Here is a 9,417-nt window from a genome sequence, read left to right as displayed (position 1 = left end):
CATATGTAAAATGGGGCTCATAACGATACCAGCCTCGGAAGATGGTTGCGAGTATTGAGCATCATCACATAGGCAAAGTGCTACGTTTGTGCCTGGTTTATAAACATCCAGCAAGTGGTGGTTATTTTCATTGTTGCTCTGCTTGTATATGAACGTTTTCCCCACTTGCAAGCTTTTGCTCTGTGTCCATGTCCTCTTTCCTTTACCTCCATTGATGAGGTGTCATTGGGGTGCGTTTGAATGATTGGTCCAGCATTGCAGGGCCTTTGAGAAAACTCCATAAATATAATCTTGGATGCTCCCAACTTCCATGCATTTTACCTATTGGTTTGACTGTGATTTTAAGAAGTCTTACTGAGTATCCAGCATTACCCTTGGGTCTGTATGACACATATTTTGATTTAAGCAACTCAATTATCTGAGAAACTCAGGACATCTCAGGTTCTGGAAATTTGCCTCAAGGGATTAACCAGTGTAATGGGGGAAGGTAGCAATCCTATTCCCTCCCACTGCACACTCCTCTGAAATATCAAAGTTTTTCCCAGTGTTTGAATTGAGTCATATGTCAAGAAAAGCACATTGCATTCCTTTGACATAAGACAAATGCCATATGTTAAGTTTATTTTTAAATGGTGGATAAGAACGGGGAAACCATGTTCCAGTCTGAGAAAATATTGATGCTGTGGTGTTGGTGAGGCAGGTTATGGTTTAATTCTTACCTGTGGATTAAAGAATGAAAAATGAACCCACATCCACAGCCTGACATCTGTGTAAATGGTACGTAGGGATGGAGGCCTGTCTGCCTGCCTTATGTTCTTGGGATAAAGTAAATATTGAAAGGCTTGACATCTTTCCTAAGCCTAACAAAGTTGGCACAGCTGGGGCCCAGATGCACCGCAGGGTGGGTGGAAGGTCTTGGGTGGGGGAGACAAGGCAGAAGTGAGTCGATGCCTTGGAGTTTAGGGACATTGGAAGAAATAGTGGGAAAAGGCTGCTTTTACCCAGAATTGTCCTTATGCACAATTGGAAAGTGGATGAAGTTGGAGTTTGAGCTGTCCCTTGTTGTGCTGGACCCCTGTTAACCTCAACAACGATGGCATCATGTTCAAGAAGCCAAAGAGACATGGAGCCAGCAGATGAGACACAGAGTTTTATTAGTGGGAAACTTACACGCAGGGACGGTCCAGCGGCGGCAGACTGGGCAGAAGAACCACAACCACTTGCGAAAAGCATGCAGTTTATATAGCATTTTCAGTTAGCACCGTCTGCCTAACAGTTTCCACCTGATAACCTTCAATTAACCCAAAACAAAGGGCCCGGATCTCCTGTACAGCTTACATTCCAAAGGATGGATCCAAGGGCTTCAAATGTGCCTCACAGACAAGGAACAAATCTCCCAGTTGGCCACTCCTGGATTCCTTAGCTGGGAACTCCAGACATACATTCAGGTGCCATACAGGGTCATTTTCAGGGTAAGCTTAAGCAAGTTATTGCCGTCAGGTGTATCTGCCATACATCCCTCCACCCATCCCCTTTCTGGCCATCCTACCAACTCACTCCTCATTCTATATTCCACTCCCACCCTTCTCAATATTTACAGTCTCTCTTAATACAATCATGAGGGAAGTCTGGAAGTATCCCTTGAATCTAAAAATGCAGATGCCCCACACCTCATCTGTTTCCATCTCGGCATCATCCTACCTGCACCTTGACAAGGAGATTTGGTCTCATGTTTGTCACCACAAGCAATTGAAACAACTGGAATGTCTGGCAACAGATGAAATAAGGCATGGTAATTTTGTGTTGGTTCTGAGATATCTTGTTTGTAAAATGGTACTAATATTGGCTGCTTATTTCATGGAGTTCCTTGAAGATTAAATAAGAACAGTTCTTGGCAAACAGCAGTCTATAAATTTTAGCTACCAGTATGATTATTCTACTTTTTGCTACTACATGGAATACTGTGCAGCTGTTTTTTTTTGTTTTTTTTTTTTAAAGATCTATGTTCTTCTATAGTAACAATGATATTAAGGGCAAAAGAATGCAAATGAAAACAGTAAGCACAGTATACCATTTTTATTTTTATTCAAAACAGCACCAATTGCCTGCCAAGAACACACTTGCCCAGCTTATCTCATTTTTACCAGCCTCTCAGACATTCAAGAGGAACTTGAAAATAAAAAATGTACGGGAATAGCATTTATATGTTTAAAAAATTCTTCACAAAACAAAATTGTGCAGTCTTGGGATATACATATGTGTATAAAAACATAAAAAACTCTCAGCAAAAATACAGATCAAACTCCTAAAGAAGTAAAGTGAGATCAGGCACGGTGGCTCACGCCTGTAATCCCAGCACTTTGGGAGGCCGAGGCAGGCGGATCGCTTGAGGTCAGGAGTTTGAGACCAGCCTGACCAACATGGTGAAACCCTGTCTCTACTAAAAATATAAAACTTAGCTGGGCATGGTGGCGTGCACCCATAGTCCCAGCTACATGGGAGGCTGAGGCAGGAGAATTGCTTGAACCCAGGAGACGGAGGTTACAGTGAGCTGAGATGGCACCACTGCACTCCAGCCTGGGCGACAAAGCAAGACTCCATCTCAAAAAAAAAAAAAAAAAAAGAAGAAGAAAAGTGGATGAAATGTGGGGCTTTTTGTGTTTCTTTAATCTCTTAAAAAATTGAAGGGGTGTGGGTTGGGGTTAGAGGAAGGAATGATTTCAGTCTCATTCTTAATGGTTTTTGTTTTGTATAGGAGTATATACTTATATACCTGTTACTTGTGCCATCAAAAAATACTTCAAAGGAGAAGGAGCAACCCGTGCTCAGGTGTTCACTTTTAACCAAGTCAGGTGTTCGGTCTTGAGTAGGCATGACCTGAATCTTACAATCTCAGAAGAGGAGGGCCCCACAGTGACCTTCTAGAACAGGTGTGTGACCTACACGTGAGGGAACCGAGGCAACTAGCTTAAGGTCACATAGCAGAGGCAGTAGGGAGGGAAGAGGGGACAGAAGGAACAGGTGGCCAGCGTTGGGGTAGGGAGGAGTAGTTGGATAAAAACTAGCTAATGTTGCAGAGCAGCATTAGGTTAAGGGGGCCTGGAGGCTGGAAGAAAGGAAGATGAACTAGAAGAACTAGATGAACTAGATGAACTAGAAGGATGGTAAAAGGTTTTGTAGCTGAAGCACACAAAAGTAAAAATGTAGCATGCAAGTTTCTCAGGCTTTTCTCTTCCCACTGCTTACTGAGCTGAGTGGCTTCTGGGTTTGCCTGCTCACCATCTAGGGCCTTTGGTGGTGTTAATGCTGGGAACAGCAGAAAGATAATTTTAAAAATCCAGAAAAGCTTGAAATCTTTACATTATAAAAGACCAAGACTCTCATGAAAGAAAATACCAGATCCAAAATGTCAAAAAATATCCAGAAAAATCTTGAAATCTTACATTAGAAAAGACTACGACCCTCATGAAAGAAAACACCAGATCCAAAATGTCAAAGGTCAGAAGTCAAGAAAGAACCATGCTAGAGGGAGTCTGGAAAGCGTGGAGATTTTAGGGAGATTTAACAAGAGTTGGCTGCACTCCAGAGACAATGGGATAAAAGGCAGAAAAGAGAACGTTATAACATTTCTGTGAGTTAAAAATGTAATCCCCTTTGCTCATTGTTTCTCGAGACTTCAGTAAAAATTTAAATTGTTCTTCGATATTTTCTGAATGTCAGACTTCATGCTGAATTGTAATGTATTGAATGGGACAGTAGACCAAGTTCCTAATGATGGCACTAAAAATTACCACTGCTGATGGAACTGGAAGGAGATAAACAACACTCTGAAATGCCAAGTTAGTATTAGGAGTATTAGAAACAGATCCTCTCTCCAAATTGTATCTCCCAACCATCTTCACTCCTTGCTCTCATCCCTTTGTTTCTCAGGCAAATATAAAAATGACATGGTGGTCATATAAAGTCCACAATTGAAACCACTTTTTTTCCAATGTGATTTTTAGAAAGGATTTCATAACAGCACCATTTGCCTACCAGGAACACGCTTACCAATTTTTGATTCTCATCTCCATAAGCCTCTGAGACTTTCAGTGAAACTAGAAAATGGAAATATGTAAAAACAGCACATGTCAAATCATCGCAACTTGGAAGAATAAAATATTCTCTCTCTCTCTCTCTCTCTCACACACACACACACACACACACACACACACACACACATGAGGAAGGGGGAAAAAAACCAACACATGTCCTCCATTTGTGCTGGCAGAGTACCAGGTGGGGGTGTTTAGGGACTTACTAAATTTGGTGCCCTGTTGAAAGTGTAAGGTTTTTCTACTTTGTTACAAGCAGCCACTGCAGAGTGTTGGTTTATCCGCCCTTGGTGACCTCAGCCTGGTGAATGGGTTTTATGTACTGCATTTTCCAAACAGATCAGAATATGCATTGATGTTTATGTGCCAAAAATTACCTGGGTGGCACCTTTCTATAAGAATGGAAATGATTCTCCTGAATCCCGCACACGTTGAACGAAGAATAAACAACCTTATTGAAAGAGTCTACATGACCTGGAATGCTAAAAGCCTTTGGTTTGCTTGCTGTAGTGCAAAAATATGAGAAATATTTAATGTTTAAAAATACACAATGGTATCATAATTTTGCTGCAGGTTCAAAGGCAGCACAATATAACTTAGTGTATTTAAAATGTAATGTCATTGTATATTTTCAAAATGCAAACAGCAGAGAGTTTGATAAATAGCTAGAGAGCACCAGACCATATCTTATCCTTATAAAAGTGTCTCCTATGAATGCTCACTGTATCTGTCAGAACATTCTTAATATGCTCCATAGCTGAATGTGCAGACAGCAACTCTATAGAAATGTATACACCTACTTGGTGTGCGGTCTATGTCGATTCCAAGTGAAGCTTTTATAAACTTCAGATGCCCAGCCTTTTGCTTTTGGAAACACATCTAAATGTTTATAATTTTCTAGATCTCTTCTATACCCAGGGTTTTAAAAATTTTATTTTTGACACAATATTCCTGTTTTTTAAATAATCAAACCAAGTTATTTATAATATATCTTGATCTGTTTTAATCTGTGTTTGATGTTTAATTGTGTATTTAAAACTATATGGGTTTTATATCATAAAATTGATATATGGTCATTATAAAATAGAATTTGTATAGTGTATGTTTAATTCAACCACAAGTAACAAAGACATAAATATGGGGATTTATCGGCTCTTGTAAAGCCTGGAACCAGGAACCAGGCGGCAGAGCAGCACTATCTAATAGAACTTTCTGTGATGATGGAAATGTTCTATTATTTGTCTTGTCCAGTTTAGTAGCCACTAGTCACAGGTAGCCATTGAGTACTTTAAATGTGGCTTAGTAGGGTTGAAGAATTAAACTTTTTATTTTATGTTATTTTAATTAATTTAAAATATTCATATGTGGCTACTGCTACCATCAGAGAAAATGGCAAAAGTGGTAGCAGGTTGGTATGAAGGAGACTCATGGTCCTTCATCCTAGTGTTCTCCCGTCCATGGCTTCTGCCCTCCAGATCTCCTCATGGTCCAAGATGGCTGCCAGGACCATACCACGAATCCACATTCTAAGCAGCAGAAAGTAACATAGGCAAAAGGGCAAGTCCCTTCCCTTTCTAGAAGGCCTTTTTAGCTGTCATATACAACACTTCTACTTGCCTAGAACTTAGTCTTATGACTACATCAAGCCATAAGAAGTCTGGAAAATATTTGGGGTTTGTTTTCTATGTGTTTTTGTTGTTATTGTTGTTGTTGTTCTGTTTTGGTTTGATTTTGTTGTTTTTTGGCTGAAGAAGGGATTCGAGGGCAGGTAGTTCACAGGCCCTGCCACAAAAAGTTGCACAGTTCATCATTCCCTCCCATTCCTGCAATCCCCAACCCAAACCCCTTACTAGTCCTCAGAGATAACTGCCATTAATAACATTGGTTGTAACCATCTGGCAAATTCATTTGTACACAAACGTATACTGTTTTTACATTATGCATTATTTACAACATATCTTGGATGGCTTTCGATGATAGTATATATAGATCTACATAGTTCTACTTCATTCAATAGACAATAAATTCCACGAGGGCAAGAACTGGGCCTGCTGTATTCGTCTTTGTGCCCTACATATAGTAGACATTGAAAGAAATCAGCACCACTGTGTCTCAATTTATAGATGTACCATAATTTATTTAATCCATTCTTTTATCCTAACCCTCCAAATAACAAACCCTCCCGAGAAAAAACAACTTTGCTTTATTCTCAGTGAACTCTGCAGCATTAACTAAATTAGCTTTGCCCCTGACAATCTAATTTTCTAATTGTCTTTCCAATCAACTGCAAAAATTGATTGTCTCCACTCTTTTGTGATTTGATTCTGTTGCTATAACAACTCAAAAATATGTATCCGTGTATCTGTTACTCCAGCCATGAAGATATGTGTGGATTTAGAGGCAGCACCAGCTAAGGAAAGAATCAAACTGGTTAAAAATTCTCTTAAGAAAAGAAATAAATCACTTCTTTGTGTTTTCCAGACATCCCCTAGTACAGATATATTCTACAACTGGAGAAAAATGGTTATGATTAAGGCTTAGAAGTGGAGTGCAGTGAAGGAACTTTAGGGAAGGCTGACAACCACCCGCTCTGCTGATCCCGGTGGAATTTTGCATGGATAATGAGTAAAAAGTATAGCTGAAGAAACAGAGAGATAGTTTGGCAAACAGGAAAGAAGCAAGAACCCCTGACTTCATTTTCTTATCATTCAAAGGGTGACAGTGTCCCTTGCATCGTGTCCAGCATCATGGTGTGAATTCAATGAAATCATCAATGTACTTACCTATCATATGTTGCCTGGCACATAGCAGCACTCACACAATCAGAGCTGTGGAAAATATTCACGTGTTTCCCACACACTGGAATGGGTCCTAAGAATCACTGAGTCCATTTAGGGAGAGAGATTTTTCTTTTTTTTCCCCTTTTTGAGACAGAGTCTCACTCTCTCACCCAGGATGGTGTGCAGTGGCGCGATTATCAGCTCACTGCAACCTCCACCTTAGGGAAAGAGATCTTTACAACAGTCTCTACCATACTGAGTAACTGAGACTGTTAGGGCCTGCAATGCAGCATATTTTCATTTCTCTATAAAGGCATCCTTACTGATATATAGTCGATACCTATTTGGGTATCCCCTTTACTAATTGATTAAGGCATTCTTGATACCTAGAGGACATAAAGACCAGCACAATATGCAGGATAGCGGCAATCCACTAGGCCAGAAAGAAGCTCCACATTACAGACACCAGGAATTGTTTCTAAACCAGAGATCTCTCTCAGTCATCTGCACCAGAAATCTTTAGAGCTGCTAGTTAAAATGTAAATTCCTGGGGCCCAATTAAACCTGCAGAATCAGCATTCATAGGGGTGAGGTCTACAGGCCTCCAATTTAACAAGGTCATTTTTGTGCATAGAAAAATTTAAAAATCATTGTCCAAGAGGGACTTAAATTGAATAACTAAATTGAATAACTGGATGCTTTTTAGAACCTATCTTGTTGAAGTCACAGAGCTGACACACTAGAATACAAAGAGGAGCAACACAGGTACCCTCTCCTCAAGAACACAGTGTCATGAGCACAGAATGGAGATGAGTAGGAGGAGAAACAGCAGAAAGGAAGGAGGAATTAACTCTTTAAGACATTGCTAGGGAAAGCTTTAAAGAACAGGTGATATCTGAGCTAGGCTTTGAAGGCTGAACAAGAGTTCACCAAGTTGCCGAGCTGGCACAATACATATTTTAGGGAAGTATTTCTCAGACGTTACTGCATATAGGAATTGCCTGGGGAACCTGTTAAAATGCAAGCTCTATTTCAATCAGTCTGGGGTAAAGCTCCCAGATGGTGCTGATGTTCCATGGACCACATTTTGAGTAGCAAAGCTCTAGAGAAAGAAATGGCATAGTCATAATGAATCAGACAAGTGTGTATTAGTATGTTCTCATGCTGCTAATAAACACATACCCAAGACTGGGTGATTTTTAAAGGAAAGAGGTTTAATGGACTCACAGTTCCACATGGCTGGGGAGGCCTCACAATCATGGCAGGAGGCAAAGGAGGAGCAAAGTCAAGTCTTACATGGTGACAGGCAAGAGAGCATGGGCAGGGGAACTCCCCTTTATAAAACCATCAGATCTCATGAGACTTATTCATTATCATGAGAACAGCACGGGAAAGACCTATCCCCGTGATTCAATTATCTCCCACCAGGTTCCTCCCATGACACATGGGAATTATGGGAGCTACCGTTCAAGATGAGATTTGGGTGGGGACACAGCCAAACCATACCAGTTTCCATTCTTCTGATAGTGAGGCAGGAATTACATAGTTTGTTGCCACCTTTTTGACTTCTCTTATGGAGAACCAATTGACCTCTCCCCTTCTACTCAGGAATATCATTAACCATCATTAAATATATCCCTTAGGCATCTCACCCTAGACCCTGCTACGTGGAGTTACCTGAGGAAAAAGCAACTCAATCTAAAACCAATATCAGCAATTCTAAGCATTCAGTAAACTGGCCAGTACACTTTAGTGGTTATTGTTTTACATCTATTTTCCTATATCTTTTACTCTTCTGTCCTTCACCTCAGCCACAGATTTACTTCTTCTTTTTTTTTTTTTTTTTGTATCCTCAAATTAAGGAACAACAGAACATACTTTCTCCAATACAAATTCTCAGTGCTCCCCAGGTCTCACCTGTATGCCACACCTCGGGGAAGCTGCCAGAGATTGACTCTCTCTTTGACTTTGTTATGTTCTCAGAAATTCCCCCTGTAATTACAGCTCTAAGCTTAACCTTTCTCTTGATCTCTAGACTGTCCTGCCAACAGAGATACAGTGAAACGGTATGGAACATACACAGTGGAACAGAGGATACTAATGGAACAGTGTTTATAAGCACATAGTTTGGGAGTACACAATCCTAGATAAAATCCTGGCTCTGGAATTAACTGCGTGACCTTAGGCAAATTACTTCATCTCTTTGAGCCTCGGTGTCTTCCCATATACAATGAGAATAATAAAAGCCCTTATCTCATAGTATTTCTGAAAGAGTTAAAAAACCAAACCTAAGTAAAGGCCCCAGTACCTGAGTTGTCAGAGTTTTTAAAAAAAAAAAGTTGTAGCTATCATCATAATCAGACTCACTCTCCCTACTGTATAACCTCCACCATCACCTCCATTTCAGTTCCAATCCCTGTACTGACCCAGATGCCCAGTTCACATACCCGAACACCCTACATCCATTCACCTTCACAGTGCCTTCTATTACCCATAGGTACTACCCTGTTTTTTGTTTGTTTGTTTGTTTGTTTGTTTTTTGT

At 40.3% G+C, this 9,417-nt stretch overlaps 1 long non-coding RNA gene across 1 annotated transcript; it reads left to right on the top strand.

The window, feature by feature from the left end:
* The first annotated feature begins 1,338 nt into the window (after positions 1-1,338).
* LOC114676144 (uncharacterized) lies at positions 1,339-9,136 on the top strand. Its single transcript, XR_003726997.2, has 3 exons — positions 1,339-1,448; positions 6,576-6,726; positions 8,910-9,136. It is a non-coding gene; the product is annotated as an uncharacterized LOC114676144 (long non-coding RNA).
* Positions 9,137-9,417: the final 281 nt, after the last annotated feature.

Source organism: Macaca mulatta, chromosome 2, assembly GCF_049350105.2.
Source record: "Macaca mulatta isolate MMU2019108-1 chromosome 2, T2T-MMU8v2.0, whole genome shotgun sequence".
Classification (NCBI taxonomy): Eukaryota; Metazoa; Chordata; class Mammalia; order Primates; family Cercopithecidae; genus Macaca; species Macaca mulatta.
Note: the sequence above shows the minus strand (reverse complement) of the source record. Positions and strands in the feature narration are given on the sequence as shown.